The sequence below is a fragment of the Plectropomus leopardus genome, chromosome 16, assembly GCF_008729295.1.
Source record: "Plectropomus leopardus isolate mb chromosome 16, YSFRI_Pleo_2.0, whole genome shotgun sequence".
In the NCBI taxonomy this organism is placed as follows: domain Eukaryota; kingdom Metazoa; phylum Chordata; class Actinopteri; order Perciformes; family Serranidae; genus Plectropomus; species Plectropomus leopardus.
In genome coordinates, this window is record NC_056478.1 from 5,139,776 (window position 1) to 5,167,557 (window position 27,782).

Genomic DNA, 27,782 nt, shown 5'->3' on the forward strand with positions numbered 1-27,782 from the left:
TTTCTCTCCGTTTAGATGGCAAAGATAAATGCAAACAGCACCGAAACAGTGGGACAGCAGGCAGAAAGGGATTATGGGCAGGATGGGTGTGGTGTTTTGATGGCGTGTTGTACATGCAACCCTCAACGGAGATTTAAAAAGTAGTCGATTGCAGTTTGCAGCTAATTCGAAACAGAAGAAAACAATGAGGCCCGAGAGCTCCTTTCTGTCCGAGCCGAGGACGAGGTGATCCACCGTTTAACAGTGAGCGCAAATGATTTTTATTGTTGCCATTGTAATGTTTAAAAAGCGCTGCCAAAGTAGATGGATAGAAATAAGATTTGACCCTTTTTTTAATGATATTTTCGGGCTTTTTTGCCACCATTTGACAGTACAACTTAAGCGTGAAAGGGGGACAGAGAGGATGACGTACAGCAAAGCACCGAGGTCGGAATTAGCCGTAAAATCTGTACAACTGAGCTACTGGGCGCCCAAAAATTTTACCCATTTTAAAAAGAATACATCAAAAAATAAATACAAATTTATTATGTTACGGTCAGTGTTGATTCATATTTATTTATAATTTCTTTAGTGTCATTTCTCAAAAAAAACCAACCAAACAGCTCGATATTCTGATTGTAATATTGAAAATTGAATACCTACCAAACAAACAAATATCTAAAAACAGAGTTGAATATTTGTGTCTGGCACTAGAGAACACAAAACACGTGTCTTTATTAGATATTATTATCCAACTCACTGCTGTTTTGTAGCGGGGCGATGCCTCTGATGCACCAGATGCCAGATATGGTGTGTGAATCCCAGCCCCATCTGTGATGTTATTGTCCTGTTTGAGTAAAGTCATAATGGGATGTTGATGTAACAACTGAAGACTTAAGTTTGAAAGCCGACATGAAAGATTTTACATATTGCATGAGAATGACACTGAAGCACTTCTGTGTTTTGCAGAGACTTCATGTGTGCAATGCTCCGTGTCATACATGCACAGAAAGGCTGTATAATAGCTATCATAATTAGCTGAGGTTGAATGGTTTCCTGTCGTTGGTAGTAAAGAACATGTCCTTGTGACTGTGCTGGATCCTGGACTCCATCTCTGCTGCTAATGTAATCCTCTAATTAGCCAGCTCATTGTTTGAGTGGGAGAAGTGCTCTCCCAGTGTGTGCGGCCTTATTTTGTCCTTCTTAAAGACAGCGGTCCGTCATTCTCCGAGGCAAAAAGAGTGATGTTCTCTCTCTGTGCTCTCTCTCTGACTCACTAAGTAGAAAGACTTTCCCTCTCACCTTTTCTCTCTGCCTGGGTTTTATTCTCTCTGGCTGCCTCTCTCTTCGGCCCCTCGGGGAGCTGCCTCCTGACAGCATCACAGAGAAAAGAAAAAATTGAAAAGTCAAAGTGTATGTGAGATGTTTTGGTTCGTGTGCAGCTCTCTCTCTCTGTCGGACTGCCTTTCTCTCCTCGTGTTCTCTGCTTCTCTCAGGACTCCTCTCCTTTTGTCTTTACCTCCCATTTCCATTTCACCCACATTTTACAGAAGAGACATTAAGAGAGTCATGTGAGTCCAGTCAATGCAGTGCTTGTCTTTTGGCTGGCGTGTTGTCTCTGATGTATCTTTATATTAAAAAAATGCACTTTTTATTGTAAAAAATGGCAAAAAACATTTAGGTAATTCATAAAGCGCATTCTTCTTTTTCTCCACAAGCCACATTTCAGAAGAAAACACTACAGAAAATGCCGATATCATCAAAATAAGTTCGTCATTTTTTTTAAGGAATTCCACATCTGATGCATTTAGGATAAATTCACGGTTCCTTATGCTGAGTAAGAATATTTGATACACAGCTAAATGTTGCAAAATGTTAATAGCCTTCATAAATGTCAGCAGTTCTCTGCAGATAATAGGAACAGCAGCTGCAGATTATGCAATATTTGTACAAAAGCAGTGGCCCGCAATATATTTATTTATTTCACTCATGTCATGCCAAGTAAACAAAATTGGTTTGGAAACCAAGCTGATAACCCACACCACAACAGAGGGAAGCTGAGGACAGATACAGAATCTGAAAACCGAGACAGGCAGAAAGGAATTTCAACTCTTTTGAAGAAGTTTTAAAAGAATAGCTAGATGTTTTTGGGAATTCATTTATTCACTTTTTTGAAACATTTTTTACATTTTCTTTAGGTGATAAAAAATAAATATGACGCTCAGAAATAATACAATGTACGTTTTTATGCTTTGATGGCTGCAGGATCAAAAATGTCATTTTTGTGGGTTTCAGTGTCAATTTGTTTTTGCACTTAACAGTATGAATGTAACAATTTAGTTTCCGCAGTGTATTTTAGATTTAATGTAGGAACTGATCTGGAAACTCCAAGATCAAACAAAAATACACAATCTTGCCAAAATGTTTGCCGTATGCATGAACACAGCCAAAAATATTTTAAAAAATGAAAAATTAAAAGTGTAATGTGCGCCAAACAGTCCCTAAGAGTTAAATGGTCTAATCGAGCTAAACCTGTTTCCCGACTTTGCATGTAAACGTACGACAGTTTCGTGTTCCTGTTTGTCTTTTTTCCATCTGACAGACTCATACGCTGAAATAAAGATACAGTGTTGGAATTAACCTCCCTGTTTGGGGTCTTACTGCTTCAGTTATCTGGCCACAGAATCAGTACTTTCCAGTCTGGTGACCCGACACGGACCCTCTCAGGAACCCCGCCGCCCTGTGGGACACAGCTGCACCGTAAACAGGAGGCGGGGTTTTCTCAGAGTGCTCTTTCGGTCAGAGAGTCAGCGTCCCCTTCACTGCGACTCTCAAAAGAGCAATATAAAGGAGGAAGACAGCTGACATGAGCGTTATCCTCTCAGTACCCTGACAGGTGCCGTTCGCGGCAGCCAAGCAGCCGACAGTGAGCCCCACAGAGAGCTGCATGTCAGGGTACAGGTTGGGTCGATTTCCTGAGGCGGGGACATATGCTTTTAGCTCTTAATCTGCCCGCTTAGGTCTAAGCTGGTTTATAACAGACATTTTGAGCGCTGTCACCAGGGTTTCCGGCACAGATCCTTAAAAAGTTTTAAAAAGCGTCGACTTCATTGATCTAAAAATGAGGCCGGAGTTGTGAGACATGGGAAGTGGATTTTATTCACCTTTATTCTGACGTTGCATCGTAAAATCTCAAAGTTATTGCTACCTTTTTTTTTTTTGTTAAACAATTGATAAAATACTTTTCTTAGACTCGTCATGATGGGAATCCAAGCAGTGGATCTCACATGTAGGATGAAAAACACGTAATCGTCTAGAAAATGGGCCAGAAATGCCAGATATTTCCCACTTCTTTCAGTAAACTATAAAGATACCTTTATGTAAATATAATATGCTCATTGTCTTCTCTGTGCTCTGCCCTAAAAATAGTTATTTTTCCAGTATTGGACGTAAATAATCTAATTTCTTCACTGGACAAAAAATCGTATTTTTGTTACAATAAAAATCTTGGCAAAATAAAATTGTCCTTGTTCAATTTCGGTAACCAATCTAGCTTCCCATAAGCTGTAGAAATCCTAATCACCTTTCCAGTCAATGTGGTTATTTACTTTGTATATATGACAGGAAAGCACGTGTTTATTTTTACAATTAATGTCATTTTTTCCTAAATGTGTGGGAAAGTTTGCATGTGTGCGTTATTTTAAGGTGAGGCTATTCCAGGTGACATGTATAGTGTCACTTCCCCTGCCATATCCCCTCCTGTGATACCTGTGGGAGTGTGTGTGGTTGTTAACAGCACTGTCCTTTTAATCAGCAGCGCTGTGGGTTTCCCCCCTGTAGAGCTGTCATTGGTTGAGTGATGATGCTGGAGCTGCCACTGTTTACACCAGTTAAATCTGGCAGGCGGGGGTGAGATTACCAGCCTCTTACCTGTTGCCCTAATCAAAGGTCTTATTACTGCACCGCTGGATGTTACTCAGAATAACACGCTCTAAAAATACACACACAGGAAGAGCAGAGAGAGAGAGGCAATCAGGTAGCAAAGTACATCCTTCCTTTGTGTGATATTGTGTATCCATCTTCAGTCTATATACTGGTAATGATGGTGCTTGCTGGGAGTTTCCATGGCTTTTTGCGCTTGTGTTTGCTGGTCTAGTTCTTTTGGGTTTGAAGGGGACAAGGCTTATTTTTAGAAATCGATCAATAGTCCAGTCAATTTTATTTCTAAAGCCCATTATCACAAATCACAGTTTGCCTCAGAGGGCTTTACAGCGTATGACGTCTCTCTGTCCTGAGACCCTCACATCAACTAAGTAAGCCCCCCCCAAAAAGAAATCTATAATGGGGAAAAAATAATGGTAGAAACCTCAGGAGGAGCGACTGTGGAGGGATCCCTCCTCCAGGACGGACAGATGTGTAATAGATGTCGTAAAAAACAAATAAATTACAGTAAATTACAAAATGACATGTAGGAAAGAGAGCAAGAGGGAAGAGAGGGGGAGAAATGCACCGCAATAATGGTAACAATAACACAAGTTATAACAAAAGTAGTAGAAATAAAATTAATAAATGCAATTTATGATGTTACATGCAGATATTACAGTTTGTGTAAGTGGCAGTCGCAGTCACGTGTATATTAATAGTGGAGGCGTTTATCTTGGGAGTTGAAGGTCCGAGGTGAGAATGACCAGTACAAGTCGAGAAACTGAGATATTGTCAGCAATGCCAGTTTAAGCCAAGAAAACTATTGCTAGCATTACCAACTGATAACAACACATTACACTAGGTGAAGAAGATTTATGGAATATGCTCAAGGTACTTTGGCTTGTTCTTCATGCGATATATGAAATGAATATATCACAAACACGAGTATAAATTGTCGCGCTGTTTTTAAAAGCCACTGGTGTTTTGATTCTCTCGCTCTCTCTACGGCTCTCTGCTTCCCACAGACACACACACAAAGCAGGGCTTTTGCAGAGCTCCAGACCCTGACTATTATTAGTAATATATGAACTGGAGAGCTGTTAGTTTGATTCCATCTTGCATTGAACAAATCATCACGTTTAACGGCGCAGCGGTAACATTATAACTTAATGAGTGGCAGTGTGAGCATGTGAGGCATTGTGTTTGTAGAGCTCCGACTGTGACTATTTAAGTCACATTTTGTGATGTGTGTTCGGTTGTTGCTCACTGACAGTGAATGAATCCTCACGGTTAAAGACGCTGTGGTATCTCTTTAACTGTCTGCTAACGCTAACATCCAACTGTTGACCTGAAGCTTCGAGTCCACAACAAAGCTTCGACTCTTCTGGCCTTCAAAATAAAAGTACCATGGTTCTTGCTTTGGTTTATTTAATTACAATAATTTTTAAAATTTCATTTTAAACGTACTTTATTTAACCTCCTTATAACCATATTTTAATTTTTTTTGTTACAGTGATTTATTCAACTTTATTATATGACAGCATCTATTTTATTTAACTTTATGACTGCAGGTCATTCAATAATTTTGTATTTTAGTAGTTAGCATTAGTTTAAAAGATATTTAAAAATATCAAGACATATATCGTGTGTCATGATATAGCCTTAAAATATTGCCATGTTATTTTAAAGCCATATCACCCAGCCCTATATTACGCTGTATTTAGTGCATATAAACACCGTAGCAACATTTCCACAGACAGAAGTCAGACAAATTGTGTATTTATCTGTGTCTTCTCCACTTACTGTAGCTGTCTATGTATCTTTTTCTGGATTCTCACCAAAAACACTCATCAGGACATAAATTCCAGTTTGTGTATATGTGACATGGCTTCCCTTTTTTGGTGCAGAGCGCACCCACTGATCCTCTCCCCGGGCTGAAGAGGCCTGTGAACAGCTCTCGGCCCGTGAGACCACTTGACATGTAGAATATCTGATCGGCATAAGCTGCCACTGTGGGAGAGGCCCATCCACGTGGAGAGGAGAGAGACAGATAGACAGAAGGCAGATGGTCAATATTGAGTTGATCAATGTGAGATTATCCGTTGCAGAAATATTGACTCCTTTAATCAGTTTCTGATTACTAATTGATTTTTTTCTGTTTAATTCCCTCCTGGAGTGAATCACTTTCTGTGAAATATGTATTTCATGTCCACACTTTAATGAGGTGTCTTGCTGCCCTTCATAATAATGATTCACAGCAACAGAGAGGCACCGTTATTTCAATTTTCACTATTGTTAGAGCATCAAACACTCCATCTATTCAAACCCTCAAGGAAATCCTAACAAGTGCCTAATGGACCGAATTCCACCTCACATGGAGATGGGACTGGTTGCTATCATGTGTGTTTTTTTTTATTATATTATTATTATTAGCAGTAGCAGTAGTAGTAGTAGAGTAATAATCAAGAACCTCACCTTTGTATAGTTTGAATTTCCTTTCAGCATTTAGCATTGGTGTTCAACATAGTATATCTATAACCTTGGTGCTACTCTGGTCTTTTTGCAAAAGGACAATGCTTCGAACTCTCTTGTATTCTGAGTGTTGACATGACTCAGATAGTTATAAAGATGGTTCCTCTGGGAAACACAAATCCTCCAGGAAATGGTCACACAGGAAATAATTGGCAGAAAGGCTGTCTAAATGACCAAACAATGGAAATGAGAGTGGCAAATGTTTTCCAGGATAACATTGTTACGTTGCATGCATTGTTGGATAGAGTGCAAAATGCATTTCACTGCGTTTGGGTTTCAGAAATGTCCTTTTCAACAACAGAAGACTTGACATTAAACTGAAATCATATTTAAACAAGAATACAACCATTTGGTTTCCTGATATCAGACAGAATTATAACTCTGTTTCCATCTTTAGTCAGATTTTCTCCATGAATATATTAAGGCATCTGAATATGCATTGGAGACAGGGGGGCGGTCATCTCAACGAAAGCTGCTCACTGGTGCACGAAGCAAAAAAACGTTTGACTTACTGGGCATAAAATTACCTGGATCTTCTGCATCGTGAAGCCCACCAGAGATCGTGTTTTAGCACTCTGCTAACTTGAATAGGGAAAAAATAATTTAATCTTACAGCTTTTCAAGACAATCTCGATGATGGAATGAGTCATTGTGTGGGCGCTGTGACACTAAAAAATATATATTCACTGATTTACCTCTTTTTCACAATATAAGTGTATTTGTTATCAGACTGAAGCCAGACAAAGATAAGTCATCGGGTAACTGCTGCCGTATGGTCCGTATATAAACATTTCGGATGACAAAGGTCAGTGTAGGTCATTGCTGTTTCCTATTCTTTAAGATATATCCTTATGTGTGATAAGCCTTCTGCAAGATGGAACAAAGGGATCAGTCACAGGTTACATTATTTTCACTTAGTTTAGAAAAATCCACATTAAAAGAAGCCTCAGATTTTCCCAGATATAAATACAATCTGCAGAACAGCAACTTTTTCCTCGCTTAGTTGTTGAACTCTCTGCTGCAGTGTCTACGCTTGTCTTGCAAAGTTTATCTTGCAAAGTGTCTGTGTATAGAAACCATTACCACCACAGTTCCTCTCCTGCGCTGGGCACAGCAAGATGGAGCGGTGGTGATGAGGTGACGAGAGACACAAGCAGAAGCGCAGTCGCCGCTAAGTACAGGAAATGTTAAGGAGTCTGTCTTGTTCTCGGTGCGGACGTAAAGATATAAGTTGGCTTGTCAAGTGGAGGATTATCCTCTTTTCCATCTATAGTTTTGTTCCTGTTTCACTCCTTCTCTCCGTCTTTCTGTGCGTCCCCTTGACCCAGTCTGTGCTTCACATTTACATTCGAGGCTTTTAGCAGACTCTTGTCATCCTCGGTGACTTACTGTACCCTCCGCTCTGAAGCTACAGCGCAGCAGATGCGGAGGTGGTGCCGTTTGTCTAATTTGCCAGCTCATTTCCACCGATCTCTCTGACGACGGCAGCCTTTCTTAAGGGAAGCAGGTTCCTATTAAAAGTTTATTAAGCAGAAGCCAGAGGAATGATTAAAATTCTGCACAAGCCAAATAGGATGAGGAGCGCGAGGGGAGGGGGGCGCGTGATTACACCCCAGTGTGTGTTGAGCGTGCTTGTGCGGAGACGTGTTTGTGTGTCAGACTCTCCCCGGAAGGCATTACAAGCATCTGTAATGTTACTGTAAGTGTACAAGATGAAGCTGAATAATGAAGTCAGCCACATAGTGGATGTCTGCAAATTACACTTCACTAATTTATTCATTTTTGTCCTTTTTTTTTATTCCCCACTTTCCGTCCCCTCTCTCTCTTCTTTCTCCCATCTGTTAATCTCCTTTTCAGAGTGGTCCAGTGCTGTCCTCCAGTGTTTCCCCTCCCCTCAATTTTCTGTCCCTCTGTCTGTCACCTGGTAAGTGCACTCAGATTCACCTCCCACATATACAGTTTAGAGGCTTTCAGTGTTTTCAAATCCTTTACGTAATCATCAGCTCACTGCCGGGCCTGAACTGCAAATTGCTGTCACCTTTCTAGACTGGAGCATCATTTCCTGTTGATGCACACGGAAAGGCATTGTGTGAAGGCGGCAGGGTTTACAGCAAACGATAGGTGCACGTTATACATACAGCTGAGGAGACAGAGAGGATCTGTGTGTTTCTCGTCTAGATGAATAATCTTAACCGGGAATACTCAACTTGCTTTGCTCGGAGGCCTGTCGCAGCATACATGTTTCTAGGACTTTAGGATGTTTCTAGGATTTTAGGTCTTGTCTATTATTTTAGGCACTTTTTACATTTTTTTGCAAGTTTATAGGATGTTAGGACACTTTTAGGATTTTAGTACATTTCTAGAATTTAGCATGTTTTTTTAAAGAATTTTAGGACATTTAAAGTATTTTAGCAAGTTTTCAGGATTTTAGAGCATTTCTAGGATTTTGGGGCATTTTTAAGATTTTAGCATGTTTCTAAGTTTCTAGGACATTTCAAGGATTTTAGCACACTTCTAGGATTTTAGGGCATTTCCAGGATTTTAGGTTGTTTCTAGGACTTTAGGACTTGTCTATTATTTTAGGACATTTTTGGGATTTTTGCAGGTTTCAAGGATTTTAGGACATTTAAAATATTTTGTAAGTTTCTCGGATTTTGGGCCGTTTTTAAGATTTTAGCATGTTTCTAAGATTCTTTAGCACATTTGCGTTGCATTTTAGGATGTTTCTAGAGTTTGAGGGCATTTCGGGGATTTTTTGATGTTTCTAAGATTTTAGGATGTTTTCAGGATTTTAGGGTAATTCTGGGATTTTAGCACATTTCTGGGATTTTGGATGTGTCTAGGATATCTGGCGGTTTTGAGATTTTAGGACATAGGGCTCATCTAGGACCTCTTTTGGGAGGATCCTCCACTGGCACTTTTTTTTGATAAAAAATCTCTGTTTTGATGCTGTTTTCGGGACTCTGGCACCTTAGTTTGGCACCTTCAAAGACACCTGTTGGCAAAAAGTTTCACTTCTGAATGAAAACTATGTTGTGCAGAGTCTTAAATGGATACTTTAAGCTTTAGGTCTAAGCTAAGTCTTTCTACTTCATAGACAGCCTATAATTATTACAAGGCCATCTTTCCAGCAGTGAAATACTTCTTTAATGTGGGAATGCGCTAACATTTGTTACAGGAAGCCATGTTATGTGCTCATGATGGTGCCTCACAAAAGGTAGAAAGAGTTGTCATCAATTATGAATAAATTCTCCATGTCTAAACGAATGTGCACATTAATATTAAGCAAACAAATCACCAGTGCTTTTTGCATGTACCTGGAAAAACAACAGCACAAGCCAGCTCTAATGTAAAAGTCCCGGCAATCTGTTGATCTGTTATCACCAATTACAGGGCTTGTTTACTGGAATCGAGGGACTTGGTGGACCTGTTTTTGTGGCAGTGTTTGTGTGTGTGTGTGTGTGTGTGTGTTTGTGTGTTTGTGTGTCTGAGGCTTTTAATGTTAGGGTAAAATGGTCTCTGTTTAGATATGTGTGTTCTCTGGTCAGGCCTAAGGCGCTGGTTGGGTTGGGTGGGCTGGTGAGTCCCTCTGTCTCTATAAATACACACTGGGATCCCATTCAGAGGCTGAAATTTGCCGATTTGTGTGTGTGTGTGCATGATGCATGTGTGTGTTTGTGTGTGCGTCTTCATGACGCCGCTGCAGCCAGGCGAGCTGGAGGCTATTACTGGCCGGCAGGTTGCTATGGAGACCAGTGGTGTCAGAGAGGAGCAACATCTGTGGGGTGTTTGTCAAGACAGGTTTTCCTCTTTCTGTCTCCGTCGTCTCTCTTTTCTCTGTCAGTCCAGGAGTCAAAACCTCGCCGGCTGGGAAAGACTGACTGAAGCTGCAAAGCCTGATAGGAAATCTCCAGTCTCTCATCATTAGTGTTTTCAAACATCTGTAAACATGGCACTTGAATGTGGAACCGATTTAAAAGCTGTAATTCCTCGGGCAACAGTTCAGCTGCCTGTGCTCAATCATGCTCACAGTAGGGCCCTCAGGCTGTGTCAGTCAGCCGGGACTCGGGGACTCTTCACTGGGCTTACGCCAGTGGAAAGCACACACTCTGGGGAAGCATTTAACCCCTGCCCCCTTCCTGCTCCTTTCCTGCACCCTCTCTGCACAGCTCCTTCTCTATATGGACATGTTCTATTTCCACAGCTCCTTTCTCCTGGCTGACTTCGGTAGCTCAGCTGGGCACAAATTCTGCTTTAATAGGTACTTATTTGGGCAATTGGAGAAACCCCATATTTCTGAGCAAACTCTACACCCTCCCACTGTCGTCCTCCTGCCCAGTTCCCCTCGTGTCAGACTCTCAAGCTTCTATTTATCGCTCATTTTTTGTGCTTCTTCCTTTGCTGGGTTCCCCCGTGTCCCCCCGCAGAGATGACCAGCAGTGAGGAGAATGAGTGTAACGCTGCATCTTCGGCTGGCATTTCAGATGTGACAATTTTCCTCTGAGATGGAGTTTGTATCATTGAGTATCCGTTCATCTGGAACATTTTAATCTCCTTTTGGTAGCGCCTCAGGTGCAGTAACCAGCACAAACAATAAACCCCAAGCCGATTTCTTTTATCTGAGGAAAATTGAATCCTTTTCAAATGAACTTCGGAGGCTTCTCATCATTTCACACAGGTCAATTGGAATATGTTGTGTGTGGGTGTGTGTGTCTTTAGTATTTTTGACCATTTTTGGGCAAACCCGGTCCCAGAGAGCCCTCGCCAGGGTATGTGTAGCTGGGCAAACCAAACCTTCGACCTCCTAATCTGGTCTAAATGAGACCGTCACACACACAGCACAGTGCAGCACTGTTTCTGTGATGTAACATAGTAATTTTGGGATAATTTGGTGTTTCCACTCTGCAGGCATTGCTCTGCAAGGGCCAGTTACCTAACTTCAATGCTCAAATTAACCAGCTTTTGCAGGTTGTGCTGCACCTACCTTCATCACCTCCAAGTGAAACATCAATCCATTTATGCCAAGATTAGACTAATCCTCGAGTTAGATCCTCATCGTGTCCTCACATGCCTCCGGGAGTATTATAACATGGGTAGCCGTCTTCTGTATCAACTGATTCTGTTAGGAGGACAGTTATGTAGTGCTAATATAAACTGCTCTGTATTAATTTTGCAGACTTTCAATCAGTTTTATGTCATAATAATATGTGTAGTTTTTGTAAATGAAGTAAACTTCCTTTCATTGTCCCAGCACCCTGATCTTCCGGTTTATCTCACATGCACTGAGATAAACATCTGTCAAATGCACCTCTGCATTTCTTTATGTCCGCCACCACGGACGCAGAGTATAGAAGTGGATCAAAGGATAGAGAGCCATCCCTCTCTCCCAAACTCGGATCAAACAGTGAAACTAAGCAGTGCTGATAAAGTATGAACCAAGATTTTGTTTCTGCGTTGCCTTTTTCTCACCTAAAATGTTTTCAGAAACCTGTTTTAGCTTATTCTTAAACCCTGTGAAATACCCGAGCAAATTGGTTTGATTGTTTTCAAAAAAAGGGGAAAACAACAAGCAACTTAACAAGACATGTATCAAAAATTAGAAAAAAAAATAGTAAAAGTTGCAAGAACCTTTTCTGAAAATATGCAAACAAAATAAAGTTAAAAAAAACAAACAAACAAGAAAATGGCCTAAAAAAGTGCTGAAAATAAAAAGTATTTATTTCATATATATCATTTATTACTTCATATATGTTTTAGGTTTTTTTTCTGTAACACATTTTTAAATATAATATTATTATGATTATACATTTTAATTTAATTTAATTTAAATTTTTGGATAATTTTCTAATAATCATCCCCTCTTTTTTTAGTCAATTAACTTGTAACATAATTTCTTGCAATTTGTGGGACATTTCTTGAAAAGTCAGTCATTGCCTTTTTTTCCCATGTTATAAAGAGAAATCAAACCAACCGGCTCAGGTCTCAAAGGGTCTAAAAGCTTCTGAAAGGCATCTAAATACAGCACAAGAAAACTGATTTTGTCCAGGGTTGAAAGGGTTAACTGTCACACAAGATTGCCGTCACCTACCAGCAGGAGTGTTTATTGGTCCGGTGCAACACAGTGCATCCTGCCAGTTGTACGTTTTGTACCGCTTGAGTAAAAGCAAATGCAACAGCCCTTTTTCCTCCTGTTCTCTGTTCACATAGCACCACTTTTTAAAAGTATTTGTGTCTTTCAGCTGCATAAAAACAGGCCATCTTTCCAGCAGTGAAATACTTCTATAAATAGTAAAAAGATTAATCAAAGTTTGTGCAAATTAACTGATACTTTTGTTCACACAACAACACATTCAGTGTTACTTCCTAAGCAGGAGCTTTGATCAAAGGAGAGCTAAAACAAAAGAAAGGTGAGTCTAGTTCAGAAGCGGTTGAGATTAATTTTGGAGTAATCAGTCTGTCAGAGTAGAAATTATACTGCTGTTTGCACAGGCTGCACAACCGTCAGTCACAACCACATCAGTCAATTTTTTTAGAAGATATTTCAACCCTGGTATGTCAAAACACTTTTTTAAAATCAACAGTATAAGGTAGACTTTTAAGTCTTTCTAATACCAGTTTTCCGGTGGGATGTTTCTATTATTAACCAGACACGGATACCATCTCCTCACCATCACCTCATGAAAAATTATCTTTTCCATATTCCATTTGGTGGCTTCAGTTACACATATTCATCAGTGTGCAAAGACTGAGGATTTCAAGTAATATTTAGACTCCTTCTCCTCCCATACCAAGCTACTTCAAACATAACTGAAAAGCTGCTTTCCCACTGGACAAAAAATCCACAAACACCTGCTAACATCTGGCTTTTGTCTTTAGTGCGAAAGGTGACGAATGGCATTCACTGCAGTGACAAGCTGCCAAAAATACCCTCTGCCTTTGTCCAAACAGAGCTCGAACATTGTTCACAATTTAGTCTGCACCAAGTTTGAGAGGCTTAATAAATAACAGATATTAAAAAGAAGTAACACCATAACATTTTCACTGGCCTCCATGCTGCTTACTACTGTTTTTTTACCAGCCCATATGTGATGATGACTGTGATACAAGAAAAAAACACCTTTCCCACTGTTAAAATTATCCCATACATGTGCTAATTCTGGTGGAAAATGGGTATTCAAAACCTTTTCTCTATATAAAGCTACTTAAAATCAAAGTAAAGCCCCTTTCCCTCTGGACAAAAAAACCCTCTCATATTTTCCTTTTGTCTTAAGTAGGAAAACCCACAATTGGCCTTTACTCCTGTGTCAAGTGACTTTGCAGTAGTCATCAGTATTTATCAGCTCTAGCACCAATCAGCTATAATCAGCACTGACGGAAGTATTCGTTCATTGTACCTAACCGCTTGTCCTCGTAAAAGGCTGGCTGAAGCCTATCCCAGCAAGAGGCGAGGTAAACCCTAGAGGGGTCACCAGACAATCGCAGGGTGTGATGAAAATATGATAATAAAAGGTTAATAATAATTTCAGCCCCTTTTACAGCACGATACAATGACAGGTCACCAAAAAAATACCCCGTCTCTGTCCAAGCAGAGCTCAAACATTGTTCAAATTTAGTCCGCACCAAGTTTGAGATACCTTATTAAAAAAACAGATATTAATAAGAAGAAGCATTTTCACTGGCCTCCATGCTGCTTTCTGCTGTTTACTAACCCTGTTTTCTGGCCCATATGTGACGTTGACTTTGACACACCCACCCAAAAAACACACCCAAGGACGAATACTCGTGGGAAAGCACTTTAGTGCCTATTTCTAATGGGTTTTCCCACTATTTAAAATCTCCCATACAAGTGCTATTTTTTGTGGAAAATGGATGTTTGATGCCTTTTCCCCATACAAAGCTACTTAAAAACAACGTAAAGCCCTTTTCCCACCACACAAAAAAACACTAACACCCTCTCATATCTATTTGAAGCTTTTCCCACTATCTTGTATTTTTTCTTTCCCAAATAACTTATTTATTATTCCTTGTGTCACAGTTCTAATTGCTAATAACAGTAGTTGTAATTGAGACAACGCTGAGGTTTCGACCACAGAGCTGTGTCCCAGCTGCAGGCTCGGGGGTTAAGTGTGCTAATGCGTCAGCCCGGCCCCTCTACCTCATTACATCCAGGGAACTCCCTGACTAAGTGCCTTTTCAAACACTCACACACAAACACAAACACACACACACACACTCACAGTCAAACATGCAGTGCTCTAAATACCTCTGATTAGGATTGCCGATAACCCGGGGATAGCCCTCACCCTGCTCTCACCTCCTTCCCTTGCGTTCCCTCCGAGGGGCCTCAGTATTCCCTCAGAGAGGGTAGTCATTGGCCCTCGGGTCAGCAGACTCTCTCTGACACACACACACACACACACACACACACACACACACACACACACACTCACTCACACGCTAATATCCACCATTTGGCAGAGGCTTTAGGCCATCATTTATTAGGTGGATGCTCGGTCCATTAGGCCATGTGTTAAATTCTTTGTGTAACTCAATTTGGCGGACGGTGGATGTGGATGACTATATATAGAACTCTTTGAGCATGTGGATGTGTGTGTCCCAGTATGGTTGTGCGTTTTATGAGCTAATTTACATCTTCATTGGCTGTTCAGTGGGAGCGAACCCTGGAAACTGACCCGACAGAGGTCTTGTGTTTGAAATTGAGGGGGGTCTGAATGCTGCATTTGAATGGGTGGGAAAATCTCATTTTTATTACACGGTATGCATGATATTTGTGCATGTGTGGTAAGTGCTTGTATGTGCACAAATGCTCCGTCCGACCCCAGTGTGTTTGACTGAAAGACGGCCAGTTTCCAGTATCCCAGGCTCAAGTTAATTATGTAACCCGGGACCGAGCAGCGTGAGTGAGCTGGGTGATCCTCATCTATAAAAGGCAAAGAAGAGGGTCATTTGGCCTGGAAAAAGACATTCTTCCCTCAACAGCATAATACTTCCTCATCTGCAGTCCCAGAGAAATAGTGATATAACAACACATAACCCCTCCCCAAAAAAGCATACATCAGCCAGCTGTTTTTACTCATCTCTGTTAACTAGCTATGACTTTGTATCTCTGCCCAACAATTCTGCACACAAGTTTGCCATCAACGTGTGATCATAAAGTTACTTAAAGACTGAGGAACCTTCAAGAGGGAAGCGTAAAAGTTTCCAAAAACCACTTTGACATATTGGAGTAGGAATGGGAATCAAAACCCTATTAAACCCAGTTCCTCAGTTTTCAAAACCAGTGAATTGATAACGTTTGAGTTTATCGATACTGCTGTGGAGTCCCGTGGGTCCTATAACATAACTGGGTAAATGAGACTTTGATTATACTGCAGGAGTTGTGTAAGGGTCGTAGATGTATGTTTTTAAATACTTTAGCTGTTGTTAAACATGGTCCCCATTTACCTCAGTTTATTATGATTATGTTCCCTATTTGTATATAAAAACAAAAACACTATAAAAACAAACTTTTCCTCATGAATTTAACATATCATGGGGTGAGTAACTGATTTACAAAGGATCATTTTGTGAGTGAAGTGTTCCTTTAAATGGGCCTGTAATAAGTTAAAAGAAGAGCCACCGGGTCCTATTTTTTCCAGTGGTTTAGGGACCTAAAATTTTGCCTTGATTTTGAATTTCCTGTTTTTACAGCACTGTGTGGAAATTAAAATTTGCAATCTTGTCTTCACAACTCAACTTGTCAGACCTGCAGGTTGACACAATCTTCAGAATAGTAGTTAAACACGCTCCTGTTAGTGACTCTTTGGGCTAAGTATGCTAACAAAAACAGACTTAAACATGCATGAGTCGAAAAACACATGAACACAAACGGGCGTTGACAAAGACAAACACACACACACATACACACACACACACACAGAAAGTCACACAGCTGGAGGGACCACAGAAACCTCAGCTGACACTCAACAGTCAGCAAGCAGAGTGCAGCCCAAATGTGGATCAACTGAAACGAGCTAAAGGGGAATTTCAGTCGTGATTAGCGGCTGGTCTCACACTCCAGCTCTTCCCACTCACTCCTCTGCTCTGTCTTTCCTCAGTTTTGCAGCTCTCTTTGCTCAAATTGTTCAAAAACGGTTTTGCTGCATGCCAGTTTTTTGTGTAGAAACACTTAGCCCACAAGTTGGCAGGCTACATTCGGCTTCAGTTGAGTTTCGGAGGTGCGAAAGCCAGTGAGATCTCACACGGGTCGCACAAAGGCACACAGGATCTCCATCCTTGTTAAGGTGAGCACATGTTTACTCAGCGATCACCGTCCTCTCTCACTCTATTCAATGGCTAAATGAAATGTGAAAACAGGTGCAGGCGATAGTAACATTGATTTCACGGCAACATGTGCTGTTTGCTCATAGATCAGAGGTCTTATTGGTGTAATAAAAACACTGTTTTCCTTGCTAAGGGCTCTCATTGAATTAAAGACTAGTACTTTTAAAGATTTATCCAGTGTAAACAGAAGCAGTTTTATTGTGTTGCTGCTCTGTGTCTCGCGTCACGAGCGGTGTGTGTGACTGATGTGTGCATTAAAGTATAGGCAAACATGAACCCTTCTGCTAACTGGATTCTGTCTGATAGGGCAGAGCTTAATCTAATTCACCGTAATGCAATTGAACAAACCGGCCAGCAGCAGAATGTCGTAGTCCGTCTACGATCTTGAATCAATGTCACCTCAGAAGGGCAACCTGTTGAAGTTTGCTTCCAGGATATTGCTCATGTGTGTGTCCGTTTTTGTGTGTGTGTGTGTGTGTATCCGGGTTGGTGGTTGTTTTGCCAGAGGTCATAACGTAGACTGTTTGACTAAACTAGTTTTCCTCTTAGTGAGGATACTGGGAATACTCCACACTATCTTGAATACCTGTTCAGTATAATTCAACCTGAAAGTCCTGCAGGTAATTCTACTTGTGACGTTAATTTTCAGGTTTTCTTCTTTTTAAATGATTTTTTTGGATGCCTTTTGCCTTTATTAATAGGACAGATTAAGTGTGAAAGAGAGAGGGGATGACTTGCAGCAAAGGGCTGCAGGTTGGAGTCAAACCTGCGGCTGCACCAAGGACTTAGTCTTTGTACGTGGGACGCCTGCTCTGCCATGAGATACTCGGCGCCCCCAGTTTGTCTTTGAATCATGTCAGAGTAGACGCGCAGAGGAACGCAGCCTGTGTTACTGAACCTGTCATGCATGATATGATAGATTAACAGAAGGAAGAGAAGAAGGAGAAGTGGTGCAAGGAAACACTCCGGCCCTTAGCTTGTGATACATGTTGTAATATTAAAAATATTACATATATAATATACTTCAGGACTATTTTTACAGCACAAATTCGAATTTTAAATCAGACTCAAAACTGCTACCGTGGATTGGACAGAAACCGTGGGTTCATTTAGGGTTAGGCCTGATTTTTTGGGCCTGAGCTTAGCCCTAAAAGGCGATAATTCTATGAAAAGTATATTTTGAGGCGATAGTCTGTATTTGATTGCAGTAGATTTTATAAGGTGCTTCACTTTTTTTGTCCCCATCTTCTCTGCAGATGGGTTTTGCAGGAGCACCTCACAAGTTTATGCAGCTGAATACAACAAGATATGTCTAATTATCTCTGTCGTATTTTAGCTAAAACTTGTAAAACGATATGATGCAAAATGATGCAAAATGTTCAAACTACAGACAGTACTTCTGCTGTTTTGTATTGCCACCTGTCATGCCACCACCACAAAGAGTATAGAGTTAGATGAAGAGAGAGATCACCCTCCCAAACGTGAACCAAAAATTCGATCAAACAGTAAAACTTGACAATATAAATCAAGATTATGTCGGTGCACCGCCTGTTTCTCACCTTAATTATTCTTGTAAACACATTAGAGTGGTGTTTAGCTGTAACAGAAAGAGTTTTTGAACCTGAAGTGGACGCCACACTGCCTCCTGCACAGTGAAAACAGGCCGAAAAAACTGAGATCAAACAGTAAAACTAAGCAGTGCTGATCAAATATAAACCAAAATTCGGTTGCTGAGTTGCCTTTTTCTCAGTTCAAATGTGTTCAGAAACATGTTGTAGCTTACTGTTCAAATGTAATATGTAATTGCTTCTTGCTGGCCATCGTTGTTTCAAAGGTACGAGTTTGCATTTTGTCACCCACCAGCTGGACCTTTTATTGGTCTGGAGCGGTGCAGTGCATTCTGGTAGTTGTAGGTTTTCTAACTCGTCATCAGTCTGTCCTTTCCTCTCTTTTCTCTGTCATGTAGCACAGATTTCAAAAGTATCAGCGTCTTTTTACTGCAGAGACATCCTCGTTTTAATGAATGTAAATCTTCCAACAGTGAAATTAAAATCTACTTTTGTGTGCAACGTTAGTCAATACAGAGGCAGTGAAATAATATCAGTGAAATAACGCGTACTGTATACACCAGGCCAGATAACCAAACAGATATCTGGGTCTCTTATCACAGCAGATTGGTCATGTATAACTTTGTCTCTAGCTTTAATGCGTGACATCGATAGATAAACTGAACTTAAGACCATCAAAGGCTCCCCTCTTCATCTCATTTTCATTCTTTCTCCAAACCTCACTCCATCTCTTTTTCTCTCCTCATCCAAAAACAACGGGGGTCGGGAGCAGCCATGTGCGTCAGAGCTTTCTTTCCAAACTCGCTGCCAAAGCGCTGTTTAATTTTTAATTCTTAGGATGCAATTTTAATAGCAATATAATGTGATGCGGCAGTATTATGATTATAATTGTTTTATTTTAGTTTTGTAGTGAGTCATGCTTTAGAAAAGATATTTAATGTTGACAGGCAAGTAAAAAGAATTATTGAGGAAACTTTCAGTTATTGCACCATATAAATCCACTCACAGGTAGCAATAGTATTATTATCAGATGTAAATGTAAAGTTCATGTTATTAAACACTCAACTAAATGGAACTTACGTTATTATGAAGATTGCTGTATCAGAAAATGAAAATGTGGCCTAAATTATTAGACACATGAATTAATGACAGGCCAACCTTTTCAGGATTCACTTTTTAAATAAGCCTTTGGCAGCAGATTTGTGAGGCTGCTTTCGAACATATTGCACAGTCATATGCAATTTGCCTGAGACCTATCAAGTGCTACAGAAGCATTGTTAGAAAGACTGGCCCCGGTGGGGTTTGACCTCTCACCCTCACAGTGTCAGTGTTTTGCTCCGTGCGTTGATGTAAACAAGCTGTTTGTCGGCTGACGGAGCTGGCAGAGGGAGGCGATGCGTGGGAAATGATCAGTGTTATCTGTCAGGGGCTGAATGTGATCTCCAGAGGAAAAAGACGCACCGGAGAACATCTGACAGAATACGAGTGTAATGTTACACTACACGGAGCATGACAAGTCGTCGATGTGTCTAAATTCTGCATTATTTGTTGTCTTTGATTAAAATGTTTGCCAGCAAAAGATACATAACAGTTGAGGACTGTGTTGCTGTTTCCATGACTGGGCGAGTAAATGATATACAATAAGTGACTGCTGCGATGAATGATTAATGAACCGATCATAAAATCCAGCAGCCAAATTAATCTGTTTGCCATCATGTAATTCAGGATTTGGATGACAGTGTTAAAAAGTAACTTCTGTATTTTTCGACCTGGACATTATTTTCCCATGTTCTTGTGTCTGAGGCCTTGTCCACACGTACACATACTTTAAAACCTCGTTTTTTCTTTTCTCAGTGTTGACATGTAGACAGGGAAAACAGAGTTTTCTGCTTTGGACATCAGAGTGCACACCGTTACTTCCTTTGTGAGGCATCAAAAAATGAGGCAACATCTTTATGCAATGGCCGACATCACCAAAATAGCGCTGGCCCTAACCTTGCTGACAAGACTTTTTGCATTTTACACAAAAATGTACAGTTGCTCCTCCGCTCTATTAAGAGACTTCAGAATGAGCTACAGAGGTCACCGCTCCAGGTAGCCTGCCAGTAATCGTTTTTTGCAGGCTTCTGATGAGCCAAAATCCTCGTTATTTTGTTTGTGTGGCTTTAGGGTACCTTTTATATCGTCCCCTTTATGTTTGGCATGCTCTTGAAAGCAACCCAAATGTTTCTTACACTCTCATTTGGACAGAGAGGGAAATCCTTGTTTCAAAATAGTACCTGCGTCTGTAAGGACTTGGCCTAATTGATACACATTAGGTTCTGGACCCTCATTTGATGAAATTTTGCTTTAGGGACGTCGATCTGAACAGATTTTGGTTGTTGTGGTTGTTGGTTGTTGTTGTGAGCCATCTAAAAAATATTTTCAGTTTGTTTACTTTGTTATGTTGAAAAAATAAAATTATATAGAATTCTGGATTGACTTTTAATAACTTTAAAGTACTTTAAGTGTGCATTGTGCAGCTGTATTATCCAGGTAAACACAAGAATCGGATCAGGATTCATTATAGGCAGATAAATGAGATAACTCAATATCAAATGACTCGGATCGGGACATCCCTACTTTTCAATTTAATCTCTGTATTGTTATGTTGTTATCAACAGTCAGTCAGTAGTTTAGGGCTCTTTGTGTGTAGACAGATACGAGTTGTCTGTTTGGTGCCTTCACTCTTGTAACCGTAACTTAAGTCAAGGCAAATATCCAAGACAAACAGATAAGAGGACGTGATGACACTTTGTTGTATGTACAGTTTAGATTAGAGACCCGGACACAGCTGTGTGACAGCAGTGTGCGTGTACTGTATGTTCATGTGTAATTAAACAGACTTGTATAAAGGCCGAGCAAGGGTAAAATACAGAGCATGCTACCATCATACAGGCAGCTATGTTACAGCATGTTTGACTTGCAAACATGCATTATTGCTCCTGTTTTTTTCTTCTAACACAAACCCAGCAGTGTGGGTTTGAAGCAGTAGTACAGTGTGACAGCACTGAAAATACGTTTCTGTGTGTGCACGAGGCCAGTGTGAAGTTCCTAGAATCTGAGGGAAGTTAAATGAATACATAATCAGGTCAGTAAACACATAGATCATTGATAGCGATGTCCCTATCTACTCTCAAACATCAGATCGGGGGTCAATCAAGGCTTTCTCTGACCAGTGGGGATTGGAAATATTTAGTTTACAGTGAGATTCGATCCTTTTTTTAATGTCAGCTGTCACACAGATGATTTTACTTTCACCATGGAGCGCGGCCTTCATCACCTCTGCTCCACTCAGCTGTCTGTCTCTCCTCTCTGCTGCTTTTAAAAGCAGCGACTGAGCCCTGTACACTGCAAAACACCCAACACCATAATCAAAAACGCAGTATGAAACTGTTTATTTACGTTATTTTCCGAAATTATGAGCACTGAATTTGAAAGTCCTGTGTTTTGCTCTCAGCTATAACGCATGGTGCGTCTCCGCCCTGCTCAGAGGGGAGAGCAGAGGAGACCGGTGCACAGTTTACGACAGCCACACCGACCACTGCGAAGAGCATGGCTTCTTTTTTAACGAAGGGTAATCCTCACCAAAACGTGCTGACAAAAAAAATCAGCACTCAACAGAATACAGATCATTCAGGTTAATAAACAAAGGCTGCACCACAGAAAGAAACTGGACTCATAAAGGGACAGAGGCAAATCCAGAGCTCCAAATTCACCATGCAATACCCTTTTTTCATAAAACACTGTAGTGTCCTGTACTTTAAAACAGCAGCATACTGTCCTGAATTGCTAACTACAGTACCAAACTCTTTTAGACAAATACTGTATTCAGCGTTGAAGACTGGCTGTTAATTAAAAGCGATTGCTTACAGTGTGTTCACTGTGCAGCTTTATTATCTGGGAAAACAAAAGTATCAGATCGGGACTTGATATTGGCAGATACTCAATATTAAAAGTTGATCAGGGGCAAAAAACGTGATCGGGACATCCCTAGTTTCAAGCCTTTGCAGCCATTTGCGCTCAGGCACTTAACAGGTGATGTGAGTAAAGTTTGGGAGGTCCAGGGCTTAGGCCATTGGGATTGGGCCTGTGTCTGGGGGGATTGGGCCTTCAAACCCACTTCCTTGATTTTAACCCACACATCGTCTTCATTACTAAAGTAGATTTACAATCTGATACATATTAGTAATAATACCTCTCACCTGGCTTCACCAGTTCACATCAGTTAATGTGGTCGTTACAGTCACTCTGATAAGAATATAGAGAATTATAGAAAGTAGAAATAAGTAGCAGCACAATAAAAACAATTATCACTAGTGTGTGAATATTTATAAATGAATAATGTGCTGAGTGTGTAAAGTATGTAAAAATCTGAAACTATGCGCTTTATGCTACAATACAGTGTATAAAACTAAAAGTAAAAGTGTGCGTGATACTACAGTGTACAGGAGGATTGCTGTAGTTGAATTATTGCACCAATTATTGTATTTATGACAACGTATAAAGAATTACAGCACCTTAAAAAAACATAACGCACTTTTGGAAAATAGTAAAAAAAAAAAAAAAAATATGGATTTATAGTAGAAGATAAATTAATTAAGTCCATGTGGTTCCGCATTTGGTAAATCACAAACTGTTGTCCCCAAAAAAAGGCAAAAACATGACAAATTAAAGGCCCAAGAGGCAACAGAAATGCAGATTTCTGAAACCAAAGGTGAAAACAATAATCCTCAACTTAATTTCCTCTTTGAAAGGCCACAGCTAAAGATGACGAGAAAATAATCTCATCTCTGCTCAAACGGACACCAGAGGCTGTGTGTGAAAAACATTTACAAATAACGGACTCAAGGATGTCAAACTGGCGAGACACATGGGAGTAGCATGTGTCATGACGCGGAGTTTACATGTTAATGTTTTGACGTGTGCACCGACAGAATACTGGCCTGTGGTCGCAGGATGATGCATGTGTGTTTATCTCAAGGTGCCCCTGAGCAAAGCACTTACAAGTGAAGTTTAAGGTTTGGGGAAAACTACTTTTTTCATACCCACAGTCAGATGAGAAAATCTGTTTTGGTGGAATCTCTCTGCTCACTACAGAGCAGAGGCGCTGCTAGCAAACTCTGTCAAAACGGCATTGAAAAACATAAAAAAAAATACACCTAACAGCTGCAAAGTTGTGCTCAGTGCTGCAGTGCAAAGACAGTTTGTTTTACCGTCAGTTTTCTCCTGTTATGTTGTCTAATATTTAACAGCCTGTTGCTGATTTGCCAAGTCATAAAGTTTTGTTTCTGCAAGATAACAAAGACACAAAACTCAGTGTATGTTCAAAACTAAAACAAATAATTCGTGGTCCTTCTTAGATCCAACACAGGCTGTAACTTTGAGATTTTTTTGAGTCAGGCCATACATGGTCAAACAACGAGTACCTGGGCAATCGTTGTCAAGTTGCATGATGAAAACCGTCATATTCTCAACATTTATCTTATGCTCTAACTCCGAACAGCTGTTCCAGATAAACACTGAGCAAAGAAATTATGTTTGGTCTTGCCTCTGAGGCTCCAAAAGAAGTCTGCAGAAAAATTATGTGTAAATGGAATTTGAATAGTTAGAATACTTTTTATGAGCCACTGATTCAGTATTTTTTTTATTTTTTTTTTACTGTTGCAGCTGTTATGACTCAGCAGTCAGCAAAGCACTTTCCCTGTTAGACTAGTGAGAATAATTCACTTACAGTATTGCACATACAGTAGTGCTCTGGATGTCATCCGAGTCAAGGCAGCATTCAAGATAAAAGAAAATTCAGTAATGAACAGGATATGGTCTTGATTTATTATGATATGGTATTCTGTGAAGTTTTATTGTAATGTTGTGTCTAGTAGCCCATAAATCTAAATTCTCAGGATCTCAAGTACTCGTCTGGTTTATTTAAATGAAACTCGAGATCATTTTGAGATATTGCAGAGATGTAGTGCTTTCATAAGCAGTTGGAGATCCTCATTTCCCGTGAGTGAATATTAAAAAAAACGTTTGCTCAGACGGGTTAGACGGGGTCACATTTTAAATGAATGCATGATGACGGTAACACCAAAAACATCAGGTGATGATTTGTGCTGTAACATGAAGTGAGGCGTGAAACCGAGCCTGACTAAAAAAGCCTGTTTTCTCACTCACTTTCCTGCGGTTTCGCTCGGTTACACAGAGCTGCTAAATGTGTTATTTTTAATGTCGGAGCCTTTTACTCAATAGCTGTCGTGGATTATGCATTAAAGGAGAGCTTTGGTTATTGTGCCAGCCTCGTCAGATGTGCCTCTCTGCGTGTGTTGTTCACTTGTGTCCATTTGCGTGCGTCCCTAGTCAACCCTTCCACCACTGGCTGACTGATGTAGCTGTAGCCTAATTTTAGTTTATGAGGTGTGGGACCGCTGGGTGTTACCCTAGCTGCCATTTTAGATGAGGAGGCTGGGAACAGCGCGCCTCACGGGGCTCCTATCTATCGTAATTATCTCGTCGTCAGGGGTTGGACAGGGGGCTCGGACCTCGCTTGCTTCCTACAGCTCCCCTCGGCTCCTCACGTGCACACTCACACGTCCAAGGAGCTCGGAGGCCCGGTGCGGGCGCCGGCATGGCCTTACAGAACCTCAGCGTGCCACGCTGCTATTGGACAGATTTCATCCCGCTGAGAAAATGTTATCTAATGCATACTGTTGAGAGTGGCGAGATCTAGGCTAACGTCAGGACAGCACAACCCAATTAGTCCAAATTAGATGTGCAATTTGTCCTATCTGAATCATTTTGAATCCGATTTAAATTTATAACATTTCTCTCAGATTTGGTTTATTAAATAATGCAGACAGGGTGCAGCCTATTTACACTAGCCCTCTCTCTGCGGGGTGAGTTTTGGCGCCCTGCCTGGCCTCAGTTCTTAATCTCCACAGGAAGTGTGCATCTGTGTTTTCATTCCCCTGACAGGGTGTGTGTGTCTTTGTTATGGTCCCCTGGTAGGACACCACAGATGGTGGAGGGCTGGGTTTGATGAAGTTGGCTCTTTTTTAATGTACAACCCTGCTTTGACCCGGCCTGGCTGCTACACTCTCCTGTAGCGCTGTGACGTACAGCAGACGGCACTTTTGGGTCAGGACCCAAAAACAAGCTGAGCAAATAAAAACAGAGCGTCTGCAGGTCAATGTCTCACAGTCCTTCAATGTCTTACATTTTATAGATGAATATTAGGCTTCTGAAGCCACTGAATAGTGTTAAATTTGAATTTGTGAGGTCTTAATTGTCATTTTTTATCTAATTTCATTGATCCAGCTTTTATTTGTATTTTTATTTTTGTAAAATAAGTCATGCTCTTCTGCGTGAAAGTCCACATTTCGGTTGTTAGAAAGCTTTTAACCTCCACTGAGTCCACGAGTCTTTTTCGTATCGAGCATAAATTGTCACCAGCACAAAGCTCGCTTTGGCGTTAAGTTCTGTCGCTCTGTCCCTCTCAAAAAACAAAAAAAAGCTTCTCATCCAAACCGCCCTCTCCGGGGTGCACGTGTTTTTATATCTGCAGTACTTTGTTTATTGTTGTGTTTAATTTAACTTTATTGTAACACTTCTTTAATAACTATAACAGCACTTGTTTTAACTTTATCGTAACAGTTTTTCATTTTACCATTATATCAATTCTATATTCAACTCTATTGTAAGAGGGCTTTATTGAACTTTATTATAAAAGTACCTTAACTCTATTGATTACTTAAAATGTATCGTAACCATGTTTTATTTAGCAGTTTAGTGTTTAGGTAGTCTACAGTACTTAAAAGAAGATTTTCAAATATTGAGAAATATTGATATCTTTATTGTAACAGTACTTGATTTAACTTTATAGTAACTTTTATTTAATTTATTAGTATTGTGTAACTTTGTTATAACAGACATTAATTCAACTGTATGTAATAATACTTTATTTCACTTAACAGCATTTTATTTAACTGAATTGTGACAGTAGTTTATGTAGTAGTTTAGTATTTTTAGAATTCTACTTCAGTTTTTAGGAGATTTCCAAATGTAGAGAAATATATCATGTGTTGCAATATAGCAAAAAAAAAACCCCAAAAAACAATTTTATATTATTACACTGACGGAAAATGAGAGCGGAACGGACATTTGGTGGAGACACCAGCGGACATTCGGAGACACCGGTGGAGAACGAGAGCGGAGCGGACATGGCTAGAATGCGTTCTGTTGACTTCATCTCATATTTCAATAGAGGAAAAGTTATAGCGTGATTGATATCGTTAAAGTTTTATCACCCAGCCCGACTTTATACTTACCCGTAATGCTTGAAGAAAAGATGATTTGTCCTAAATTTGGTCAAAAACTATCTTCGAAAGTTCTCAACAGTAAGTTTGGACACTCTGTAAAAGGAGTAATTATATGTTGCTCCACCCTCTGTAGCAACACTAATTGCATCTTTTAATGAACGTGCATGTGAGATTAGCTCTGGTGAGCTGCTGTATAATTGTGCAGTCTTTCTGAATCACTCTGTAGTCCCATAATAACCGTTTACAGACGTCTCAACACCCTTTCTTCGCCTGCATTTGTCATGCAGGGGGGAGTGCCGGAGCCCACCCGGCTAGTAGTTTTCTGAAGCCTCTGTTGATGTTGTCTCTGATCTGTGTTCGCCACATCAAAAGCAGACGTCCCCCGCTGTCCTCCCCACCCTGTCCCCCCAGCCTCTGTCACACACAGCTGCTGCACTCGTCCATCTCTCTCTGCCCACCGCTGCTCTGTTTTATCCCAGCGCTCGTCATGTCCCCGTCTCTGTCTCTCACCTCTCCGTACCTCTCACCAGCTTTATTTCTTACCTTTAGCACCCTGCTTTCATTCTTATCACCTCTCTCTTATCTGTCCCTCTATCTCTCCTCCATCTCTCTCCATCACTCACCCTCTGTTGGTCCCTTTTCTCTCTCTCTCTGTATCACCCATCGTCTGTCTCCCTTTTTGTCATCTCACCCATCAACATCCAGTTTTCCTCTTTTTATCCTTGAGAGGAAAATAGGAGGTTTCTGCATGAAATATGGGACTTGAATCTCTGCACTTACAGCGGGGTGCTCCTTACACACACACACACACACACACACTCACACCACACACACACACACACTCACACTCACACTCACACACTCACACACTCACACTCACACTCACACTCACACAGGGCAGGCGGGCATTTTCACTTTACAAATGTTGAAATAAATTACACCCTCAGTATTTGTAGAAAATAAATGACACACATGCCACTCAGAAAGTATATGATTGTTTTAATGATATCTTCCACGGGTGATTTTCTGAATATTAGACTCTGTACACACTCTCTATAGTTTTCATCATCAAGGAAGCCCT

General features: G+C 40.5%; 1 protein-coding gene across 1 annotated transcript in view; it reads left to right on the forward strand.

Moving 5' to 3' along the window:
- Positions 1 to 27,782, forward strand: part of LOC121955137 (1-phosphatidylinositol 4,5-bisphosphate phosphodiesterase beta-4-like) — a 128,344-nt gene that overhangs the window by 16,237 nt on the left and 84,325 nt on the right. Inside the window, 1 exon segment of the mRNA XM_042502959.1 lies at positions 8,293 to 8,359. The gene's annotated coding sequence lies outside the window, so the exon portion shown is untranslated.